The following is a 25,087-nucleotide window of genomic DNA, read 5'->3' on the forward strand; positions in this document are numbered from 1 at the left end:
CTCCTCACAGTAGTGCCCCTTATTCACATTGCACCACACTGCATTGCTCCTTATTCACATTACACCACACCATATTGCCCTTTATTCACATTAGACCACCCAGTAGTGCCCTTTTTATACATTACGCCACACAGTAGCGCACCTTGGCCCTCATTCCGAGTTGATCGCTCGCAAGGCGAATTTAGCAGAGTTGCTCACGCTAAGCCTACGCCTACTGGGAGTGTATCTTAGCTTCTTAAAATTGCGACCGATGTATTCGCAATATTGCGATTACAAACTACTTAGCAGTTTCAGAGTAGCTTCAGACTTACTCGGCATCTGCGTTCAGTTCAGTGCTTGTCGTTCCTGGTTTGACGTCATAAACACACCCAGCGTTCGCCCAGACACTCCCCCGTTTCTCCGGCCACTCCTGCGTTTTTTCCGGAAACGGTAGCGTTTTTATCCACACGCCCCGAAAACGCTGTGTTTCCGCCCAGTAACACCCATTTCCTGTCAATCACACTACGTTCGCCAGAGCGAAGAAAAAGCCGTGAGTAAAAATACTATCTTCATTGTAAAATTACTTGGCGCAGTCGCAGTGCGAATATTGCGCATGCGTACTAAGCGGAATTTCACTGCGATGCGAAGAAAATTACCGAGCGATCAACTCGGAATGAGGGCCCTTATATACATAAGTAATGCATTTATACACATAATACCACAGTTATGCCCCTTACACATATGACACAAATTATTAATGTGCTTATAAACATAATGCGCCTTACACATTATGACAACTTTTATTAATGGCCTTATACACAATGTCCCTTACACATATGTTGCACATTATTGATGCCCTTATACACATGACACACATAATGCCCCTTACACATATGTCAAACATTATTAATGTCCTTATACACATAATGACACACATAATGTCCCTTACACATATGCCGCACATTATTAATGCCCTTATACATATAATGACACACATAGTGCCCCTTACACATTTACTGCACATTATTAATGCATTTTTACATGACTCACATAGTGCCCCTTACATACATGCCAATCACTACTGCACAACCAACCCACTCACACAAAGCACTCACACAGCCGCTAACACTGTGACCTCTGCCTCTGCTTGGATACAGATGAGTCCTCATAAGTCTTGCCTCTGTGCTAAAGTCGGGTTACTTTTCTTGATGAAAATGCATCTTATTTGCATTGCTCTGTGGCTAGGTTGCACAAGCAGCTTCTGCTGATTAAAATGATATGCGGCATGCCTATATACTGTGTGAGATTGTGGCTGTATCTGCATTTGAAATGCTGCACACAGAATATAGGCATGCCGCATATCATTTTAATCAGCAGAAGCTGCTGATGCCCCTAGGCATTTGCCTAGTTTGCCTATGCCTAGGGCCGGCTCTGATCTCAGAAATATATACAGTATAATGAAAAGAGTCCACCGTACAGTGAAAATATGCTAGGTGCAGCTACCATAGCGGGGTTAAGTTACATACTGATGTTTGGTTTTATAATACTATTTTTACCACATTATTTGGGCTGGGTATGGGTGACCGTCACTTGGGATCCCAGTGGTCACCATACCAACGCTGGGATCCTGAGGTTTAGATTGGCAGCGGGGGTGGGGCGAGTGCAATGAAGCCCCCTCACTGCGCTCACCACAGGTTCTATTCCCACTTTATCGGTTTTGTGGACACCCACGTATGGGAATAGTCCCTGATAGTCGACATGCCGGCTGTCGGTATTTTAATTGTTCGGGATCCCGGCATCTATATAGTGAACGGCAGTCTACCAACCGACAGTCACATACTGGAACTACATCCCCATTATTTCATGCAATTTTATTCTTGCTGATTTCTGTTATTTGGATGCCTACAAGTAATGTGTACATGTGTTAGAGAATGTACAATGTTCCAGTAGGACAGGAACTGATGTCAATGATATAACATTCTCGCTGCGTAATAAGATAGAGCAAACATTATTGGTGACAGGTGTATGCGGTTTTAAGGTTTTAGGTAAGGATATCACCTGCTTCTTACCTTTTGTGAAGCTAAGATAGGTAGTCATCTTTCCACTTGGAAATGTGGCACTGGATTGTAACATAGGGTTGCCCTAATACCTCTTTAGTCCAGGACACTTTGAGTTACACAGGTTCTGTGGCTGGCTAAATTCAAAACAACCCAAAAATTCCTTGGCGCTATTAGGGGGAATATAAAGTCCCCAATATGTGGTATTATAATAGATATGAATGGTATTAAAATATATAACTCATAAGCCGCTAATTCCTAAATGTTGAATTAGTGACACAATTCAACCACAATATTCCAACCACTCTTTATCCAATGGAAAAGCGCTAATAACAATATAAAAATCAGAAATATATGTGTAGACCACAGGTATGGAAAGACAGCCAAGACCCAAAGAATCAGCATAGACGACAATATCGGTATTCATAAATAAATATCTCTGTAAAAAAACATCAGTGATATAATAAAACTTCACATTGATCTTAATGGATTGATTGCATATAGATATATCCAGTGTGAGGCTTGCAATATCAAGTAAGGGAATCAGCCTTGTGAAACTACAAGTCCCAGGATGGATAAGTGATGCACTGGATCAATGTGCAAATAAAGGTATTTACACAAAGTTCTCCCAAGTGACCAGCTGCATAGGGGCAAGTTGGGAGGCAGATGTCCCTGTGCTGGGCGTCAGTCCTCTGCCAACTCACTGCTGTATTGTCGCTCTATCTTCCTTGCTTGGGGCCTAATTCAGACCTGATCGCTGTAATGGCAGTGATCGCAGCCTGAAGCTCCTTGTGTAGTGCGCACGTGTCAGCTGAGTTTCAACGCCATTGGGGAGGCACAGTCCGTACAACACAGGTGTGTCAGGACCATTGCTGGTGTGGGCTACGGCGGCTGCATGACTCCACACACAGCCGCTGTGACCCAAAACATGGCGAGTAGCCGCGGGTAGCACATCTACACTCAGCTCTGAATCGGGACCTTAACAGTGAGTGCAGCAGACTTCTTTAAAATCTATATTCTGAAATGGACCTGTCCTCTGGTCCTAATTAGCCACCTTTCTCAAATCTGTATGTTGGAGGTGGCTCCTTTCACGTACACTTCTCAGCTGGTGGCCCAATATGTGCACCGACAGTGGTGAGTCAGAGTGCCGTGTGTCCTCCAATGGTTCCTTGTATAAAGGTGCTGCTCACCTTGCCCAACAGCAGTAATACTGATGGCCAGTGCCCAGCACCTCCTTAAGAAAGGCCTCACAAAGTAAATGGGTAGGTAAGTCTGGAAGCAATCTCTGACATGGTTCAACCTTAATCAGAGGCTTTCTGGAAGAGGTTATATTTATACTATGAATACCGATATTTTTTTCTATACTGATTCTTTAGCTAATTAAATAATTATATTTATTAATTGTGTCTGTGTGTTGGATTACTTTCCATACCTGTGGGTCTACACATAGATTTCTTATTTCTATATTGTTATTAGCGCTGTGGCATTGCATCAAGCCTGTATTTTACCAGCCACAGAACCTGTATACAGTAAATCGTAGGTGCCCTGGATGAAAGGGATATTATGGTGACCCTATTGTAGGGTGACCATAATATCCCTTTAATCTGGGACACATGATTTACACAGGTTCTGTGGCTGACTAAAACCAGGTGAAATTCAGGCTAGAGTTTAGCCAGCCACAGAACCTGTGTAAATCATAGGTGTCCCAGATTAAAGGGATATTATGGTCACCATACCTATAGTATTAGCCTAGTGCTACACTGAAAGCCTATTTACAACATGATGTTTTTAGTTTCTAGCTCAGTTGTTAAAGCACAAGAAAGTGGTGAATGTTCCACAGACCTTCACTAGTTAATTGTTACATCATATAACCCGCAGTGAATCTATACCAGTAACCGCTTTATAGCATCATGTTCTAATCCACGTCCTACTAGTGGGCTCATTAGTCCTTGCATTCCTCCATTTAACAACCAACATAGTTAAATAGTATCAGATACAATATATTTTATCAGCCAACATGTTTTTGAGCAGATACAATTATCTGTCTGCTGCAGCTGTTAGCAATATCTTCACAGGCTTTGGGGAATCTAAGTGGCAGATAAGCACAGCAGCAGGAATTACTTCAGTATAGTGACTTAAGAGAGTTTGGGTTCAGTGAGATGACACCTCATACCGTCTGATAATAATAAAATACACAGATGCAGAGCTACCAATCAGAAAACGCAGATAACGTAATCCATAGTGTGTTATGGTAAGCAAAAAAAAAACACAAAAAACAGCATATGATTCTTTAAAATAGAAAACCGTAAATCTAAATATATAACCCCCCCCCCAAAAAAAAAAAAACCCAACAACATAGAGAAGCCCTATTAAAATACAATAAATGGTTCAGTGATTTAGATAACTCTAAATGCACCAGTGTTTTACCCAGAAAAACTTGCCACCAAGAAGTAGCTAGGTGGGGGCAGTATAAATCCGGACCATACAGTATATTGAATTGAACTCTAGATTAACATTATATACATATTAATTATACTCTGTTGCAAAGAGGCCTTGTTGTCTACAGCTTATTCAAAGTCTGTAGGATCAGGTCCCTCTAGTGAAATCAGAATTATATTTAGAGCTTTATATATTAAGTGAATGCTTTTGTCCTCCACCTCTCCCCGAAGGGCAGGAGGGGAAATGTTAAAATGGCACTCACAGTCAGTTTAAAGCTCTGCGTGGTTTACAGTGACTGAGAGTGCCGTTTTAAATAGAAATGTCATATCTGAAATCTTAATAACGGTGTCTATATTACCAGCGGCAGAATTAGAACAGTTTATCCAAAGGTCCAACCATTCATCAATGGAGATTTTTAAAAATGATTAGCAATTCCAGTTGCTAGTTGTGCAGTTTCTAAAATCAGATCTATCACCTGCCTTTGCCAAACTTTAGACAAACGAAGCAGCACATCTGATTACATGTTCTCATATACTGTATTTGCTTAAACCTTTAGCGGACTATTGCATTCTACCCACACAAATGTATACCATTATAACATTTAAAACAAGGCACATTGCACAAGCTGTTTGACATGCTTAGACTGTTGTTAGTTGTTGTAGCTATAGAAATATTCATTTTTTGGGTGTTACTTATAAAGATAAGCCAAATATAAATCTAGAATACAAGCTAAATGGTAAATAGTAAATAAATGGACCCGGTACTTCAGCAGCTCCATTCCTCCCATGCAGTTATGCTTAATCCCCCCTACCTGTGTTTTTCTCCCAGCACATGTGTGCTTGTCACAGCAAATGTGCATGGTCATGGTGTTTACAGTGGGAGCTGGCGTACGCACTTTCGGTGCAACATGTACGTGCTACAGCTATGATTAGGTAATCACGCAAACATGTGATAACCTAACATCAGGCTCCAATTTTATAACAGACAGTACTAACATTATCGGATGCATAGGTAACCGTTTCAGAAAGATAACAGGACAGATGATGTCTGAGCTAAACATGTGACCATTGCGAGAAGACAATGCAACGTCTATTTTGGATTTAGTAGTCCTTCAATAATCTTACCTCTACTATAAACATTGTACTAGCTAGGTCAACTGTCACTCCATTCTGCAAATGGCAAGTAGCAATATTGACAGAAATATGAACTCTCATACTAGTGATCAGGGCTGGATTAAGGCTTGTGGGGACAACTGACTTGGGGAGGTTCTCCTACCAATAAGATATAAAATGGACAACTACCCGCCATTACTATGCTCCTTGCCTTGACTGTACTGTCCGGCAGCGTATTACAACAGGTCTGCAATGCATCAGGGATCTGGATCCCGGCAACAGATGTGATGCAATACATTGCAATGCTGCAGGGAGCCAGCCAGGGACATATTTTCTGTAGCGTAGGGGCCACTGGGCAACGATCCTATCCACCCCCTCTCTAACCTGGCCCTGCTACCATTTCTAAGCGGAACAAACATAAAGGAAGAAAAAACACACACATAACTTCCAGTTAAGGCAGGCATTCCCAACCACGGTCCTCAAGGCACACTTATAGGCCCTACACACTGTGCGATTTGACTGCAAGATATGAACGATCTCGTTCATTAATGAACGAGATAACGTTCATATCGTGCAGTGTGGAGGCACCAGCGATGAACGATGCGCGGCCTCACGCTCGTTCATCGCTGGTTCCCCGTCGGCTGTGCATGCAGGCCAATATGGACGATCTCGTCCATATTTACTTGCAGCTCTATGGGGCCGTGTGACGGGGGGGGGGGAGTGAAGTAACTTCACTCCCCCCGTCACTGCCCCCCCTGCCGCCTGGTCGCTTGTCGGCCGCATCCGCCGTCGGGCAGCTCGGCGGCGGATCTTTAAATATGTAGGGCCCATAACAGTGCAGGTTTAGTGATATCCAGACTTCAGCACAGGTGACTTAATTAGTAGCTCAGTTATTTTGATTCAACCATCTGTGCTGCAGCCAGGATATCACTAAAACCTGCACTGTTGGTGTGCCTTGAGGACCGTGGTTGGGAATGCCTGTATTAAGGAGATGAAGGCAGGTAAATTAAAATAGCCACGACCCATTTTCCAGAGAGCACGTCACCAGATATCAGCGCCTCCCTGCTGACTGCTAAAAATCTGGTATTTTAGGGAAGTTATAAAGAGAATAAAAGCCTTGCTGTGCTCTGATACGAACATCCATTGGGTTCCTTCTAAAGAGTGTCGAAGTCAAAAAATATTGCAGTACACACATCACGTACAAACTACACACAGATGGCCTCCGTGCACGTACTTGTTCTACCGTGCGTGCGCATATTCGCAATTTGCGTATGGTCGCTCCCGCAGTCCTTCGCATTAGCGCGTGGTATGAGTATTTACGGTAGTGATTGTAGTCGCATGGAAAAGCCATAAAAACACATTACATATTTCATCCAAATAGTGCTTAATGTACACATAGTGGGTGATTCGGAGTTGTTCGCTCGCTAGCTGCTTTTAGCAGCATTGCACACGCTAAGCCGCCGCCCTCTGGGAGTGTATCTTAGCTTAGCAGAATTGCGAACTAAAGATTAGCAGAATTGCGAATAGAAATTTCATAGCAGTTTCTGAGTAGCCCCAGATTTACTCAGCCATTGCGACCAGCTCAGTCCTTTTCGTTCCTGGTTTGATGTCACAAACACACCCAGCGTTTGCCCAAACACTCCCCCGTTTCTCCAGCCACTCCTGCGTTTTGCAACTCGAACGCCTGCGTTTTTCCGCACACTCCCATAAAACGTCCAGTTTCCGCCCAGAAACACCCACTTCCTGTCAATCACACTACGATCAGCACAGCAATGAAAAAGCTTTGTTATGCCGTGAGTAAAATACCTAACTTTTGTGTAAAATACTTAAGCGCATGCACACTGCGTACCTTGCGCATGCACAGTAAGCGACTAATCGCAGTATAGCGAAAATCGGCAACGAGCGAACAACTCAGAATGACCCCCATAGTCTCCCTGCATCACACCAGCAAGTTACAACAATTTAAATGGTATCAGAACAAAGGGATTCACCTTTACAGGATAGGAGGGGACAGAACAAGGTTATAAGGTGCTGTTTGGTATCCAGCTGTAGGGTATTTTAAGGGCAATACTCCGGTGTTGGTTTGCAGAAGATCGCACGCTCCTGTGAATAGTTATGCGCAGGAGCAGAATATAAATATAAACTGTATTTACTGTACATTTGTTATGCGGTGGAACCCAGAGGAGACCACCTGCAAGTGCACCTGGAACAGACATCGCCCACCTATTCAAACCAACCTATGACCTCTCCTGTACTGTAAATGACCATCCCTGTGTCCAATGGACAAAGAGATTACAGTATCCATTGTGTTAGGTTTTGGAAGATTGTATAAAAGAGCCAGCTGCATGCCTGGTCAGACACAGACTCTTCAGGTCATTTACCCTGATGACTGAGGACCAGACTGGGAAGCGCAGGCGAAACTAAACAAGTATGTACCATTGACTGTAGCCATTATTCTATTGTGTTGTATTAAAAGAAGCGCTTGTATAACTAAACGCACATACCTGTAAAAAATTTGATTAATATGGTAATGTTACAGCTCTTTTTTGAAAAAGTGCAGGAGGTGAGAATGACTTGTTTTTAAAAATTAAATGTCCATCAAATTTAATGAGATGACTTTCCCTATTTTTCCCTACCTTATATGCCGGGTTTAGATGGCTGTATGTCTGGGCAGCCTGTGCGGCTATGGTGAGCCCAATTAGCGGCTTCGGCTAGCGGCTCCTGTGCTCCAACCGCTTCAGCTGGTGGTAAAAGCTGTACAGCCTGTACGGCTGCGGGGAGCGCAATGAGCGGCTGCGGCTGGCGGCTCCCATTCTCTGATTGTTCCGGCTTTGTGATGAGAGCTGTACAGTCCGTACGGCTGTGGGGAGCTCAATTAGCGGCTGCGGCTGGCGGCTCCCGTTCTCTGATCACTCCGGTTTACATTCCTCCGTGCGGCTCACGGCTTTTTGAAGTGCCAGTATTTGAGAAACTTTCACAGAGTTCTTCCCAGTCTCCTGCTATGTCCGTATACAACGCGTTTAGAGCCCGAAACGCGTTGGATACGGACATAGCAGGAGACTGGGAAGAACTCTGAGAAAGGTTCTCAAATACTGGCACTTCAAAAAGCCGTGAGCCGCACGGAGGAATGTAAACCGGAGTGATCAGAGAACGGGAGCCGCCAGCCGCAGCCGCTAATTGAGCTCCCCACAGCCGTACGGACTGTACAGCTCTCATCACAAAGCCGGAACAATCAGAGAACGGGAGCCGCCAGCCGCAGCCGCTCATTGCGCTCCCCGCAGCCGCACAGGCTGTACAGCTTTTACCACCAGCTGAAGCGGTCGGAGCACAGGAGCAGCTAGCCGAAGCCGCTAATTGGGCTCACCATAGCCGCACAGGCTGCCCAGACATACAGCCATCTAAACCCGGCATGTAAGGTAGGGAAAAATAGGGAAAGTCATCTCATTAAATTTGATGGACATTTAATTTTTAAAAACAAGTCATTCTCACCTCCTGCACTTTTTAAAAAAAGAGCTGTAACATTACCATATTAATCAAATTTTTTACAGGTATGTACGTTTAGTTATACAAGCGCTTCTTTTTATATTTTAAATGGTTACAATTTTATGGAGCTGCTACACATATTCATAGCGCAGTATTGATATTACATACAATATTGTGTTGTATTGTTTATATTGTTACCCCCTGCAAGTAAAGAACCGTTGGTGGGTTAGACCCCAACCTAGTTTTGAATTACAATTGGTGTCGTGTTCCATTTCCTTGCTAAGGTTTAAAGTGTATTTACAGCCACTCGGGCTGCTGCATTGTGCTAACAGCGTATAGGCCTGTGTACGCAAATTGTGAAATCCCTACGCCCTTTCGGCGTACATACGCAGAGTGCGTACACACTGCGACCTTGTGTACATAAGGTTTGTAAATAATATAAAGGTGAAAGGTTAATTACTGCGGCCGCAGCGGCTCAATAGTAAAGTGTATCAAGTGTGTTTAAGGTATATGCTTTTTAGTCCTGTAAGTAAACCAGCGTTTACAATTGGGGGCATCATCCACTTTTCATATGCTCACAGCCTAACAGGTCATAGCAGACTTAATCTATCAGCAAAGGGCAGAAAGTTATCCTACGTAACCTTTTCCTGGTCGATGGATGTGCTGAAAACCCCATTTGTGTGCTGTTAGATTGCATCTGCTCTGTCTGGTCTGCAGAGGTGCTGACAGAACCCGTAAAACAGGGAAAAAAAGCTATTTAAAAATCTGTGAAATTTTTTTTTGGTGCCAAAAGCGTACACAAAGGGCACCGATACTTTGCACACCCTCTCACATTGTTGCAGCAAGATTCAGATTGCTAGAGTCATTTAGATATGTGTGAAATCAGATACATTTGTTGCTATATAGTTAAAATGTAAATAACAGTGTTTAAGGAAGTAAATCTAAAGCACAACACGCAGGTCTTGCCTTGTCGTTAAAGGTTACACAGAACAAGCGGTTGTGCTTGTGAGCGATTATAGTTAGTATTGCTCACATTTATAGAGTTGTGTGATTTGTTTTATTGCGGACACACGGTTTTGTACGCGTGTCTCGGACAAAGTACAGGACTGCGCACGCAGCGTAAAAGACAAGCACGATCGCGTGTTTACGCAAAGTGCGTAAGACTGCGGACGATAAGTACAAATTACACAATAGTTTTTGTTCAGTTAAAAGGTGGGACAGTAGCCATGAAACAATAGCACATAACTATCCGGCTTCTAAAGCAGATTAGTAAAAAAAAATTGTTTAAACTGTATTGCATCTGGGGGTAAAGCTGACAATCAAAACGCGTGAAATTTTTCTGTACAGAAAAAAAAAGCATATTTGAGTGAGTGAAAGTAAGAGTGAACGTATTGAATCCCGGGAATTCGGGATCCCGTCGTGTGGTACACCAAGTGAGTGGAGGCTTGGCGGCGTGAGGCGGATGACTCACGTTAGTATAGATTGGAATACGTAAGTCGTGAGGAGACTTACACAGGAGCTTGGTAGGGAATTGTGAACTTTGTGACCCATATAGTTTTTATATACGCTCCGGCTGAGGTTTCGCAGCTTGGGATTCGATTCCAGTGGTTGTAGGATGGATAGGTAACAAGTACCTATACGCTGTGCGATTGGACCGCGCGTTTGTGGGTGCGATATATAGCGCAACTTAATATCCCTTTTACGAGCTTTTGCGTAAAATCGCGGTATCATTAGCGCCGTGTAGAGCATACGCAAGCGTGATTTGTCTATAAAAAGTGCATAGGGAGTTTTCGCTGGTCTCTCTCAGGAAAATCTCCGACAGATATTTACTGGAAAGGGTAAGTTACTCCTAAAAACTTCCAGTAAATATAGGTCAATTAGGGGCCCTAAGTTGGGTACATCGCCTTCGCTATCGGCAGTGTATGGTAGTACCGGCCAACGTGGGCGGAAGCGCTCGGAGAACTTTCACTGTCGCCTTATATTGAGTATTTTGGTATTTGTGGGAATAGCCGAGAAGGCAAGACCCACAAATTATGGGAGCCAGTTGCTCAACTAAGGGACGTATGGTAGCCAAGGTTTAGGCAGAAGAGTTGGGACGGAGAAGGTCAGAATTGTTGCCGAGAGGGTCAGCAAGGTTTATTATGTGTGGAAGATATGGTCCGCACGCTGAAGTTTACTGTGACGAATGGGTACGTATGACTGACAACGATAGGGCATCATTCCCTAGGGTGGGCAGCTTCGAGCCAGAGGTATTACAGAACCTAAAGATAAGGGTATGTCTGATAAAATCCAGAAAACAAAGGATTAGACATACAGATTGTTTAAATTTATGGCAGCAAGAGGGGGATGTGCAAAGGGAATTAGCTCGCGCAGCAGGTTCCAAACCTAGCGGGAAAACAATGGCAACCGCACCACCACCACCATATATTGATGGGGAGAAAGTGGCTACAAGCAATGGTGCATTGGTACAGGATAGGAATGTGATTGATAAATGTACTAACGCTAACCCTTGCCAGTTGTATCCCATTTTAAATTTTCCCCAGGACTGTGAGCAGGAAGATGAGCCCAGCACGATATCGGCACTCTCTCTAGCAGCCACCATACAGGACACCCAGGTGGGCACGGCCAAGCCACCAAGAGTTGTAGCAAGGCCCCCTAGCGGAGGGATAAGTGAGGTTGTGTCCACAGGTAAGTACGGTACCATACACTATACAGAAACAATAGCTCCTCACATTATAGAGTCAAACCAGAATGATGTAATTGTATTAAATCCTGTTAGGGTGAAATGGGAAGACTGACGCTCAGGGAGTAACTCCCATCAGGAACATTGCCATGCACTGTCCTTGGTCCCGAACAGAGTTAAGATCAATTATGTCAGAATTTCCCGATCCCAGAAAAGATCTAGTCGGATGCCAGAAGTTCATTAAAGAGTTAGGTAACGCCCATGAGCCCACAAATAAAGATTGGCGAACAGTGCTACGGGTGTGTTTACCCTCAAATATTGACACCACGAAATTCATAACAAATTGTAAGTTAGACGCAGAGGTACCTCTCACTGATGAATACAATCAGGAGAATGTACGGCAAATCAATCTGCAACTAGGAGTGTATTTCCCTACTGTTGTCAAATGGAATAAAATCTTCTCCATAAGTCAAAAGGAAGGTGAAATGGCATCCAAATATTTCCATCGAGCACTGTAGGAAATAGCTAGATATACTGAGATAGAGGACATTAAAGATAATGCACACCATAGGGAGGTAGCCGTTTCTGTATTAATGGACGGGTTAAAGGAGGCACTGAGAACAAGAGTACAAACCTCTCTACCTAACTGGAGAGGTATCTGGTGGCTGCATTGAGAGAGACCGCTATCGAGCACGACCGGAACATCAGTAAGCACAGGGAGTCTCAGGGGGATAAGCTGATGACAGTAAGTATACATGCTCTTACACAAAACCACATCAGCCAAAACCCCAGACCTCTGATGGTAAGTCACGTGTAGTAGTATGCTATAAGTGTCAGAAGGAAGGACATTACGCAAGGGAATGTAGGAATAAAGGTACACATAATGTATACCGACCCCCTTGACCAGGATACGAACCACACTACAATTCACATAATTGGGATCAGGGACCACATAGGAGAAATTACGAGCCACATGCAGGGGAAACAAGGAGGTACCCACCAAGGAGAGACTGGCAGACCTCCGAAAATTCTCAGCTACCCCCCTCACATATCATAGCTGCCAATACGCTGTGGGAGGGTCCTAATACACAATAGGGGTTGGGCCACACCTGTACTCTGCAGCCAGTGAAGTTGATTGCTAGCCTTGGTAGTGAACCTGAGGTCACGGTTGATGTAGCTGGTGTACCATTACCTTTTCTTGTAGATACAGGGGCGGCCAGGTCAGTGGTGAATTCCACATCATGTGTAAAGACCATCGGAAAAATGATTACGGCAATGGGAGTAACAGGAACGGTGCAACAATACTCTTTGAGTAGACCTGCAGAGATTACGATAGGGCACTTGCAAAACAAAGATTCTTTTCTGCTGGCTGCATCGGCTCCGACTAATCTACTCGGCAGAGACTTATTATGTAAGATGCGGTGTGTCATATATTGTACTCCTGAGGGTGTCTTCTTGGATATATACCTGAGAACCATGCTCAAGAAGTACAAGATATACTAGACACCCCTCAAAGGCTAATGTTGCATTCTACTGTTATAGACGAGTGTCCATCAAAGGTAGAGGTAATGATCTCGCAAATACCGGGTTCCCTTTGGACCAAAGATGGACAAGACACTGGATTGATGGCGAATGTAGCTCCAGTAGTAGTACAAGTAAAAGATGGTAGGATAGCTCCAAAAATCCCTCAGTATCCTCTGAAGCCAGAGGTAGAGTTAGGAGTGTACCCTGTCATAGAGCGGCTGCTACAGCAGGGCATCCTCACCGCCAATAGTCCCATCTTTCCTGTGAAAAAGAGCGGGGGGAGGGGTTACAGGTTAGTGCAGGATCTAAGGGGGATAAACAAGATAGTTGAGAGCCAATTCCCCGTAGTGCCCAATCCAGCTGTCATCCTCATGCAAATTCCCTCTACTGCAAAATTCTTCACTGTCATTGACCTCTGTTCTGCTTTCTTTTCTGTCCCTCTTCACCCTGACAGCCAATACCTTTTTGCCTTTACATACAGGGGAGTACAGTACACATGGACTTGTCTCCCCCAAGGTTTCATTGACAGCCCGAGTATATTCTCCCAGGCTTTGCATGACTGTTTACAATCCTTTCAACCTGAGAGTGGATCAGTACTTACTCACTCGAATCGTCCTTGAAAGACACGAAACAGCTTCTGTTTCATCTTTCCCATACAGGACACAAGGTTTCAAAGGATAAGTTGCAGTTGTGCCGGACCAGGGTCAAATATTTGGGACATTGCTTGACTCAAGGACTTAGACATCTCACTGCTGATAGAATACAGGTGATTCGCGACATGACTCTGCCACAAACTCAGCAACAGATTCGCACTTTCCTTGGAATGTGTGGGTACTGTCGAAACTGGATTCCAGGGTTCTCTATACTGGCTTTACCTTTGCAAGAAATTGTCTCTTCGAACAAACCGGAATGGATCTCTCATACGGATGAGTCCGAACTGGCGTTTGAGCGACTCAAACAGTGTCTATCACAGGCACCTGCATTAGGTATGCCAGATTATGAGAAGCCCTTTGTATTGTACGGTACTGAAAGTGCTGGGTGCGCGGGCAGGTGTCTTAACTCAGAGACATGGTGATGCAAGCAGATCGGTAGCTTACTACAGTGCACAGTTGGACACTGTAGCGCGGTCTCTCCCCACTTGCTTGTGAAGTGTTGCAGCGATAGCTTTGCTGGTAAGTAAAAGCGAGGACGTAGTGTTAGGACATGACCTGACCATTCATACACCTCATGCAGTATCAGCCTTACTAAACTCCGCTCAAACCAGACATGTCTCATGTGCTTGGTTTACAAAGTGGGAATTATCACTGATGGCCCTGATAAACATCACCATTAAGAGATGCAGCTCACTAAATCCTGCAACCTACTTGCCAAGTGTGCCTGGACAAGCACAAAGGGTGGAGGATGAGAATGATGGTGAAGGAGGATTTAGTGCAGATACTGATACGCATGATTGTATGGAATACCTGAATCAGACTTTCACAGCGAGACCTGACATCCGTGACAACCCACTGGAAGGAGTTGACTTTACCTTCTACACTGACGGTAGTTGCCATAGACAGACAGAATCGGGAGACTTGTGTACTGGATATGCAGTTGTAGATGACAAAGGTATCATAAAACCTGAACCCCTGGGCCCACCAGTTGCTGAGTTGGTCGCCCTAACCAGAGCTTGTGAATTGGCCAAGGATAAGTCAGCTAATATATACACAGATTCTAGGTACGCCTTTGGAGTGGTACATGATTTCGGGTCCCTATGGTGCCTCAGAAATTTCATGACAGCAGCTGGCACACCTGTGGTGCATGCGTCCCACATCAAAAGGCTGTTGACAGCAATACAGGAACCAGACAGAGTGGCTGTTATCAAGTGCAAAGCACACACTTACAACCAAGACCCAATTTCACTTGGTAACAGCCGGGCAGATGAAGCTGCTAAATCAGCAGCAAGCACCCCCATACAGACGAACATCACACCACTGATGACATTTAACAGGATCAATACACAACAGTTAATTGAAATGCAAAATTTGTGTTCCCTACAGGAAAAGGCAGTCTGGAGGTCAAAGGGATATGGCCAGGAGTCCTCAGGACTTTGGACAGGTGGACACTGTAAGCCAGTGGCCCCCAGAGCATATCTTCCAAGTCTAGCTGAGGCGGCACACGGTCTGACTCATCTGGGCAAAGAGGGTATGTGCAAGTTGGTAAGAGCCTACTGGTGTGCGCCAGGATTCTCTTCTCATGCAGGTAAGAGAGCAATGACATGTTTTACTTGCTTGAGGAAGAATATTGGAAAGACAATACCAACAGAGCCATCCCATATCCCTCCGACAGACGGACCTTTTCAGGTAATACAAATCGACTTCATACAGTTACCACCCTGTAGGAATTTGAACTATGTGTTAGTTTGTATTGATGTATTTTCCAATTGGGTAGAAGCGTTCCCTGCTGCCACAAATACTGCTAAGTTTACTGCAAAGAAAATTGGGCCTAATTCTGAGTTGATCGCAGCAGCAATTTGTTAGAAGTTGGGCAAAACCATGTGCACTGCAGGAGGGGCAGATATAACATGTGCAGAGAGAGTTAGATTTGGGTGGGGTGTGTTCAATCTGCAATGTAAAATGCAGTGTAAAAATAAAGCAGCCAGTATTTACCCTGCACAGAAACAAAATAACCCACCCAAATCTAACTCTCTCTGCACATGTTATATCTGCCCCCCCTGCAGTGCACATGGTTTTGCCCAATTGCTAACAAACTTGCTGCTGCGATCAACTCAGAATTACCCCCATTGTGCAGGAATGTGTGTGTAGATATGGTATCCCTAGAGTAATTGAAAGTGATAGGGATACCCATTTTACAGATGAAGTCTTTCAGGTCATGTGCAAACTGATGGGAATTAATAGCAAGCTGCATACTCCGTACCGGCCACAGGCGAGTGCAACGGTAGAGAGAGTGAACATCACTATTAAGAACAAGCTGGGCAAATTAATGGCTGAAACTGGATTGTTGTGGCCAGAAGCTTTGCCACTAGTGTTGTACAGCATCAGAACCACTCTCAGGTCTCCACTTAACTTATCACCCTTTAAAATTATTTTTGGTCGACAACCTCATGTAATGATAGACCCCCAGGATGATTTGAAATGTAATAATGAAGTGACTGTGAAATATTTGGTTGGGATGAGCCAGCAGTTGAGAAATTAACAAAGAAATCTAAAGCTGGTGATTCCTGACCTACCGAACAGTAATTGTCATGACATTGAGCCTGGGGATTATGTGATGATTCGAAAATTTCTTACGCTCAGGTTGCCTCATAGACAGGTGGGAAGGACCATATCAAGTCTTGTTAACCAGCACGACAGCATTGAAGGTCGCTGAAAGAGAGACTTGGGTCCACTTGTCCCACTGCAAGAAGGTTGCTGACCCGGAAAGAACTCGTACAAAGAGCAGAGTGTAGAGAACCTGGAGTGTTTGTTCCGGGAAAGTTGAGAGGCAGGACTGTTGAAAGGCACCTGTGCATGGAGAGCAACAAGATCTAGGACGGTTGTCGCACCATTTTCTTTTTTCACCTCCCTCTGCATTTTCCTTTCTTTTCTCCTTATTTTCCTTCTTTCCCCTAACGAAATAGATCTATCACAAGAGACTGCGTTTCGAGTTCTACTAGTAATTCTGTTTTTGATCAGGACAATTTGTATTGGTGGGGGTCCCAGAGAGGTCGAGCAGGGATCTGGAATGGGTTCTGATGGCAAGTACGAATTTGTAGGATCTCAGGAGCAGCACATCACTCGAGTAAAGGCTGGTATCAGTAAGCGCTCTGGTAGTCATGGAGCTCGGAGGCACTGTGAAGGGTTATTGTCTGATGAATATTGTATTTGTAGGAATTGTGAGAATATAGTAGAGGATGGGTGCATCCAGAGATAACAGTCCAACCTTAATATTGACATGGACCGACATCCGTTAAGTGATTACCACTCACTAGTGGGTAAGGTCTTAAACCAGACAGAATGCTGGGTGTGCTCACAAGTACCTCAAGGCCAGAGTAAGTCAGGATTAGTACCATACCCTTTAGCAATAGATGAGGTACTCGAATTACGGGGTGGGAGACCGGTGGACAAGGAATTCAATATCTCTAGGCCCCCTAGTTTGAAGCTCCACCAGTATCATGTAGACAGGTCCTTATTGTGGTTTAATATTTCCAATTACCGAAAACCAGGAAATTGAGAAGTGACGTGGAATAACCAGACAATGACCTTTTCACACATTGCTGATAGGATGCCCATAGACTCTGAACTTGTACGCCAAATAGCCAACAGTGGAAGGTATTTTCGGTATAGGTATACCCGTGGAAGCAAGACTATGTGGGTTGGAAAAGTATCGTCAGGGTATTGTGCTCATATCATCCAGCCCGATACTTGTACTGTCTTAACAAAAGAATATAAATCTGCACAGGATGTAGCGATTGTGATTCAGTAGTCTGTAAATGTTGTTAAACCAACGTAAAGGCCTACTAAACTAATTAGTTCAGCAAATGGTTGGTGGTGCTCCCGGAAAATAGTTATAACAACTATAAAACAACAGGTATGGTCTTTTGGAAAAGACAAAAGACAAAAAGCAACTATATGCCTTTTCCAGGGCACACTTGAAAAAATTGAAAATATGAAATTATTAAAATATAACTTTTATTATTATATACTTAAAGAAAACGAGAGCAAGCATCCACAATTGAATTGATATTCACAAGCACTAATGTGCTTATTATAGGCGAAATAATAATGTGAATTGGCGAAAATAGGTAATCCCTCAATCAAAGAAAAAATATATCCATATTCTCTATAATAGAGATTTAATTAGAATGAGGTCACTGCCTCGGATCTCATATAGTCCAATAAATGCTGGAACCTGAGGTCAAGTTCCTGCTGGGTCCCAAAATTATGTTATGTGGCAGCCCTATCTGGCAGCCCTATCTTTTGGAATTTTTTTAAATTTTGGTATTGTTTTGACTACATAAAGCCCGATATTTATTTATTCTGTGATTGATATTTTGGGTCCCAATACAATTGGAAAACGGTGCGCTTAGGAGACATATCCACCTATGGTCAGACTGCACTGAGTATGCCCAAACTCGTCTGATCTTGGAAGCCAAGCACTGCAGGGCCTGGTCAGTACCTGGATGGGGAACCACCAGGGAATACTAGGTACCGTAGGTATTTTATTCTCCAACACATAACATAATTTTGGGACCCGGCAGGAACTTGACCTCAGGTTCCAGCATTTATTGGACTATATGAGACCCGAGGCAGTGACCTCATTCTAATTAAATCTCTATTATAGAGAATACAGATATATTTTTTCTTTGAATGAGGGATTACCTATTTTCGCCTATTCACATTATTATTTCACCTATAATAAGCACATTAGTGCTTGCGAACATCAATTCAATTGTGGATGCTTGCTCTCGTTTTCTTTAAGTATATAATAATAAAAGTTATATTTTAATAATTTCATATTTTTAATTTTTTCAAGTGTGCCCTGGAAAAGGCATATAGTTGCTTTTTGTCTTTTCCAAAAGACCATACCTGTTGTTCGATACTTGTACTGAGCAGATGGGAGAACTAGGGATTGGTTTCTTTACTTGGAAAGTTTGCAATATGGTGATGTTACATTTTGTCCCCTATGTTCTCCCAGATGATGCCTATTTCATATGTGGGAGGAAAGCGTACAAGTGGCTTGCCCCGAGCTCAGAGGGATTGTGTTATATTGGGAGAGTACTACCAGAGGTCATGACCATAACCCATGATAAAATGAAAGATATTCACCGCCGTGTTCAGGCTCCTTATACTCATACTCACTATGAACACATCATCAAGAGACACCTCATAGATAGGGCAGAGCACGCAGCCTCTGATTTGATCCATGAATCCACCGGGATTCAGTTCTTTATCGCATTAGACATCACCCGTACTGCCAGAGGAACTATAAATTATAAGTATATCCAAGCGCTAGCGAACTTGACAGATAATATCACTGAGATGTATGACGACACCTTCAGGTATACGGGAAGGGAGTTACAAGCCTACAAGAAGGAACTGATCCAGCACAGGATGGTCCTTAATTATGTCACTGCCATGACAGGTGGGTACTGTGTTACTCTGGCAACTCAATATGGTGTGAAGTGCTGTACATATATTACGAACAGCACTGATGACCCAACGGAGATCATCGATCAGAAGATGGACGCGATCTTGCAGTTGAAGTTGAGGAGGAAGCACAACCTTACCTTAGCGACTGTGAGTAATGAAGTGACCGGCTGGGTCTCATGGTTGAACCCACGCAAATGGTTCTCAGGTTTAGGAGAGTGGGCTAAAAATGTCATTATGAGTGTGGGGAAGTTTTTCCTTTGTATCCTGGGAGTCATCATAATTATTGGTTTGATATTTAGGTGTGATCAAATTCTAACGCGGCGCAAGCACGGCACAAATTTGATGAGTCTAAGGAGCGAGGGCGCTGTTATAGCAGCAGATTTAATTTATGATCCATCCATAGAGACAGCGTTATGATAAGGATTGCAAATGAATTTCATGGCCTGTTTTTTTCATCCGTTTTTCTTTGTCTCCCCCTCTGCCCAGATACATCCAACTGGAAAAGACGTCAGCCTTACCAAAAAAAATATGTTTATGTGAATGTATTTTTATATATGTGTCTTATCTTCATCTCTACAACCTCCAGTTAATGGCACACATAGTCGACAGGTGATATCAACATATACTAGCACTCACATATGTTCCCCCTCCATGTATCATCAACTAAATGTGCACCCCATTTGTTGGAACAAGAAGCCGAAAAGAGCTCGGTAGTGTTTGTTGGCCCATTTACAGACCCTTAGTACGGGATGAGAAGGATTTAATGTATACTTCGCAATACCTCGAAACTTATTTAGAACATATATACGGCACGATGATACATGCCTCTCAGACATGGATTCCTGCATATATACATACAAACATGCTTTTTACTATCCCACTAGGTCATACATTTCCCACCTACAACTCTCCCCCGACCATCCAAGCTTCTGTATATATTGTATAGATATTTTTCTGTTTATTGATTAGGTAGTGGCAGTTATTGGTGACTGCCAAAGGGCGAACTGTCAAAGTCGAAAAATATTGCAGCACACACATCACGTACAAACTACACACAGATGGCCTCCGTGCGCGTACTTGTTCTACCGTGCGTGCGCATATTCGCAATTTGCGTATGGTCGCTCCCGCGGTCCTGCGCATTAGCGTGTGGTATGAGTATTTACGGTAGTGATTGTAGTCGCATGGAAAAGCCATAAAAACACATTACATATTTAATCCAAATAGTGCACAATGTACACAGTCTCCCTGCATCACACCAGCAAGTTACAACAGTTTAAATGGTATCAGAACAAAGGGATTCACCTTTACAGGATAGGAGGGGACAGAACAAGGTTATAAGGTGCTGTTTGGTATCCAGCTGTAGGGTATTTTAAGGGCAATATTCCGGTGTTGGTTTGCAGAAGATCGCACGCTCCTGCGTATAGTTATGCGCAGGAGCAGAATATAAATATAAACTGTATTTACTGTACATTTGTTATGCGGCGGGAACCCAGAGGAGACCACCTGCAAGTGCACCTGGAACAGACATCGCCCACCTATTCAAACCAACCTATGACCTCTTCTGTACTGTAAATGACCATCCCTGTGTCCAATGGACAAAGAGATTACAGTATTCATTGTGTTAGGTTTTGGAAGATTGTATAAAAGAGCCAGCTGCTTGCCTGGTCAGACACAGACTCTTAAGGTCATTTACCCTGATGACTGAGGACCAGACTGGGAAGCGCAGGCGAAACTAAACAAGTATGTACCATTGACTGTAGCCATTATTCTATTGTGTTGTTTTGTTTATATTGTTACCCCCTGCAAGTAAAGAACCGTTGGTGGGTTAGACCCCAACCTAGTTTTGAATTACAATTGGTGTCGTGTTCCATTTCCTTGCTAAGGTTTAAAGTGTATTTACAGCCACTCGGGCTGCTGCATTGTGCTAACAGCGTATAGGCCTGTGTACGCAAACTGTGTAGTCCCTACGCCCTTTTGGCATACAGACGCAGAGCGCATACACTGTGCAACCTTGTGTACGTAAGGTTTGTAAATAATATAAAGGTGAAAGGTTAATTACTGCAGCCGCAGCGGCTCAATAGTAAAGTGTATCAAGTGTGTTTAAGGTATATGCTTTTTAGTCCTGTAAGTAAACCAGCGTTTACAAGAGAACCAGAACTGTATCTCACAGTAAGGAAGGTACTGGGAGATGTCCTTGTACTATTTACAAAAAGCAGCTTTAGTGGACTTGCTTGCTATTCTCATAGGATAGCTAGTTATGCAGAAGAAAATCCCAGTAAGAGAAAGACAAAATGCAGGTACAGGCAGCTCACAGATGGTGTCCCATTCATCAGATCAGATGATCAGTAATTACAGTTGCACAATCCTGCATTCTAGTATAGAGACGTAGGGCAAAGTACAGTGGAATTTCTGCAGATTACAATGAAATACCAAAAATTATATATTGTGCAAGTTAGCTTGTTTTATACAATTTGTAGTGTTAGAACAGAATTCTAAGCTTTTTTTTTTTTTTGGGAGCCAGAACGAATTCTGCAGACCACTTAAGCATGTGCTACATAACCAGAACTGGGATTAGATAAGAAAATTTAAAGAATCAATTAAGGGGCAGATTGTACGCCAGCTGTCATTGGCAGCTCGTGTGGCTCATTCTTCCACCTATTACGGTAGGCAGATTCTGCTCGCAAGTTCTTAGGCTGCAAGCAGAATCTGCCTTCTGCAGGTAACGTGAAGGCTGCAGAGACCTGTTCCAACATCTTCTATACATAACTGATTCTACCCCTAAATTTTATCTGAGAGAGAATAAAATGACAGGGCAATGGATATAGCTTTAGGCCAGTTAATATAGTGAAAAGGAGCCATTTTGTGGGATGAGCCAATATGTAGATGAAACGTGAGTAAATGGGTTGACTAGATATGGCTTAATTCACTTGGATAATGGTTCAGTCCCAGAAAATGGATTCCTTGTCTGTGTTTAAACAACTGGTCCACTTTAATTAACCAATTATCTAATGAGTTGCCCATTTGTCAGGACAAGTTAAATTTACACTTTATAGCAGCTGTTTTATATCTTCCTCTTGCACATAGTAGGGATTTTGAGGCTAAAGTACTGGATAGACAAGTATTTTCCAACCTTAACTAAAATGTATCATTTCCAGATGTGTTTGTTAAAAAGCATGACCCATGGATTTGTGTTAATATAATCCATCTTCTCCGCATACTTAGAATAAATTCCCGGCTCTCTTGCAATAATCCATTCAGTTGGACATAAGACTCCAACAGAAAACACATAAAGGAATATAAAAACAAATGTTACACACTGCCATTTCCAGAAATAGTCACAATTTAAAACCTGGAAAACAATATCTTTCTCCTGCAGGGTCCACAGTAGTATCCACAGGATATACATTGGGATGAGGTAGCGTCAGCGGATTTGCACCAACGATCAAAAGCTTTCGGCCTCCCAGAATGCAACTGGCCATTCCCCTATATCCCCGCCTCAGACAATTCATTTTTTTTGTTGGTGCAGCAGGAGCCAGACCACGATCTTTGGGCTGCTGATTTTGGCAGCCATAAGCTTGTTAATAGGATTTTAATACCTACCGTTAAATCCTTTTCTCTTAGTCCGTAGAGGATGATGGGGTTCCAAAAGGACCATGGGGTATAGATGGGATCCGCAGGAGACATGGGCACACTATAAGACTTTGAATGGGTGTGAACTGGCTCCTCCCTCTTTGCCCCTCCTCCAGACTTCAGTTAGAAAACTGTGCCCAGAGAGACGGACATTTCGAGGAAAGAATTTATTGTTTAAACACGGTGAGTGTCATACCAGCTCACACCTCAAACATGCCGCAGAACGTGGCATTCAATAGAACACAAGCTGACGGCATGGAAAAACCATACAGCAAAATGCTGACCGAAAACGTAACACAACTTGTGTGCATCATGACCGATAATCAGATATCGCATGTCATGGCACGAATAACTGCAGCAACAGACATGACTGCAAGAAACACCACCTGAGTTCAACGACAACCAATAGCTGCAGATACAGTACGCACTGGGACGGGCGCCCAGCATCCTCTACGGACTAAGAGAAAAGGATTTACCGGTAGGTATTAAAATCCTATTTTCTCCAACGTCCTAGAGGATGCTGGGGTTCCAAAAGGACCATGGGGTTTATACCAAAGCTCCAGACCGGGCGGGAGAGTGCGGACAACTCTGCAGCACCAATTGAGCAACCTGAGGTCCCCAGCAGCCAGGGTATCAAACTTGTAGAACTTAAGAAAAATGTTTGAACCCGACCAAGAAGCCGCTCGGCAAAGTTGAACCACCGAGACTCCACGGGCATCCGCCCAAGAAGAGCCCACCTTCCTGGTAGAAAGGGCCTTCACCGACTTCGGTAACAGCAATCCAGCCGTAGAATGAGCCTGCCGAATCGTATCACAGATCCAGCGCGAAATAGCCTGCTCAGAAACAGGAGCCCCAATTTTGTTGGGAGCATACAGGATAAACAGAACCTCTGTTTCCCCAATCTGAGCTGTCCTGGCGACTCAAAAATTCAAGCTCTGACTACCACAAGAGACTTGGAACCAGCCAAGGCTTAAGCAGTCCCAGGCACCACAATAGGTTGGTTCCTATGAAAAAACGCAGAAAGCACTTTAGGCAGAAACTTTTGCCAATTTCTCAATTCCTCCCTATCCTCAAGGAAGTTCAAAGAGGGCTCTAGTGAGGCGAAGCCGCCAATTCCGTCACCCGCCTTGCGGACATCAATGCCAATAGCATGACCACTTTTCGAAAGAAATTTTGTACCTTACGTAAAGGTTCCAACCAGTGTGACATAAGAAACTGTAATACCACATTAAGGTCCCATGGTGCCACTGGGCACAAATGGAGGTTGGAAGTGCAGCACTCCTTTCACGAAAGTCCGAACTTTTGGAAAGGTGGCCCACTCTTCCCTTTTTTTTTTTTTTAAAGAGATAAGGCCTAAACCTGCACTTTAATGGAGCCTAGCCTTAGGCCTGCCTCCACACCTGCATGCAAAAAAATGGAGAAAATGACCCAGCCGAAATGCCTTCGTAGGAGCCTTCTTGGATTCACACCAAGACACATATCTACTATCCTGAAGTAAAGTGGAATTACTTTACCGACAATACCCTTTCAGGCCAGGATATGGTGTACAACCACCAAGCTGTCAAACGCAGCCCCGGTAAATCTTGGTACACGCCCTGTCCTGCTGTAACAGGACCACTCTTAGAGGAAGAGGCCAGGGATCTTCTATGAGTAAGTCTTGAATATCTGGATACCAAGCCCTCCTTGGCTAGACCGGAACAATGAGGATCACCTGAATCATTGTTTTTCTTATGGTTATCACCTTCGGAAAGAGTGAAAGTGGAAAGAACATATAGAGCGACTGAAACACTCAAGGTGTCACAAGGGGGTCCACTGCTATAGCTTGAGTGTCCCTTGACCATGACCAACATCCCCGAAGTATCCTGTTGAGGCGAAAACGCGCTCACATCTAATCGAGGAATTCCCCCAAAGACTTCTCATTTCTGTGAACTTCTTGATGAAGACCCCAGTCTCCTGGATGAAGATTGTGCTGAGGAAGTCTATTTCTCCGTTGTCTTCACCCGGAACGACGACCTCTAATAGAACGTTAACCTGCCTTTCCGCTCATCG

At 43.7% G+C, this 25,087-nt stretch overlaps 1 pseudogene; it reads left to right on the plus strand.

The window, feature by feature from the left end:
* The first annotated feature begins 18,356 nt into the window (after nucleotides 1–18,356).
* LOC134964015 (5S ribosomal RNA) lies at nucleotides 18,357–18,475 on the plus strand (annotated as a pseudogene).
* The last annotated feature ends 6,612 nt before the right edge of the window (nucleotides 18,476–25,087 follow it).

Source organism: Pseudophryne corroboree, chromosome 9 (genome assembly GCF_028390025.1).
Source record: "Pseudophryne corroboree isolate aPseCor3 chromosome 9, aPseCor3.hap2, whole genome shotgun sequence".
Classification (NCBI taxonomy): domain Eukaryota; kingdom Metazoa; phylum Chordata; class Amphibia; order Anura; family Myobatrachidae; genus Pseudophryne; species Pseudophryne corroboree.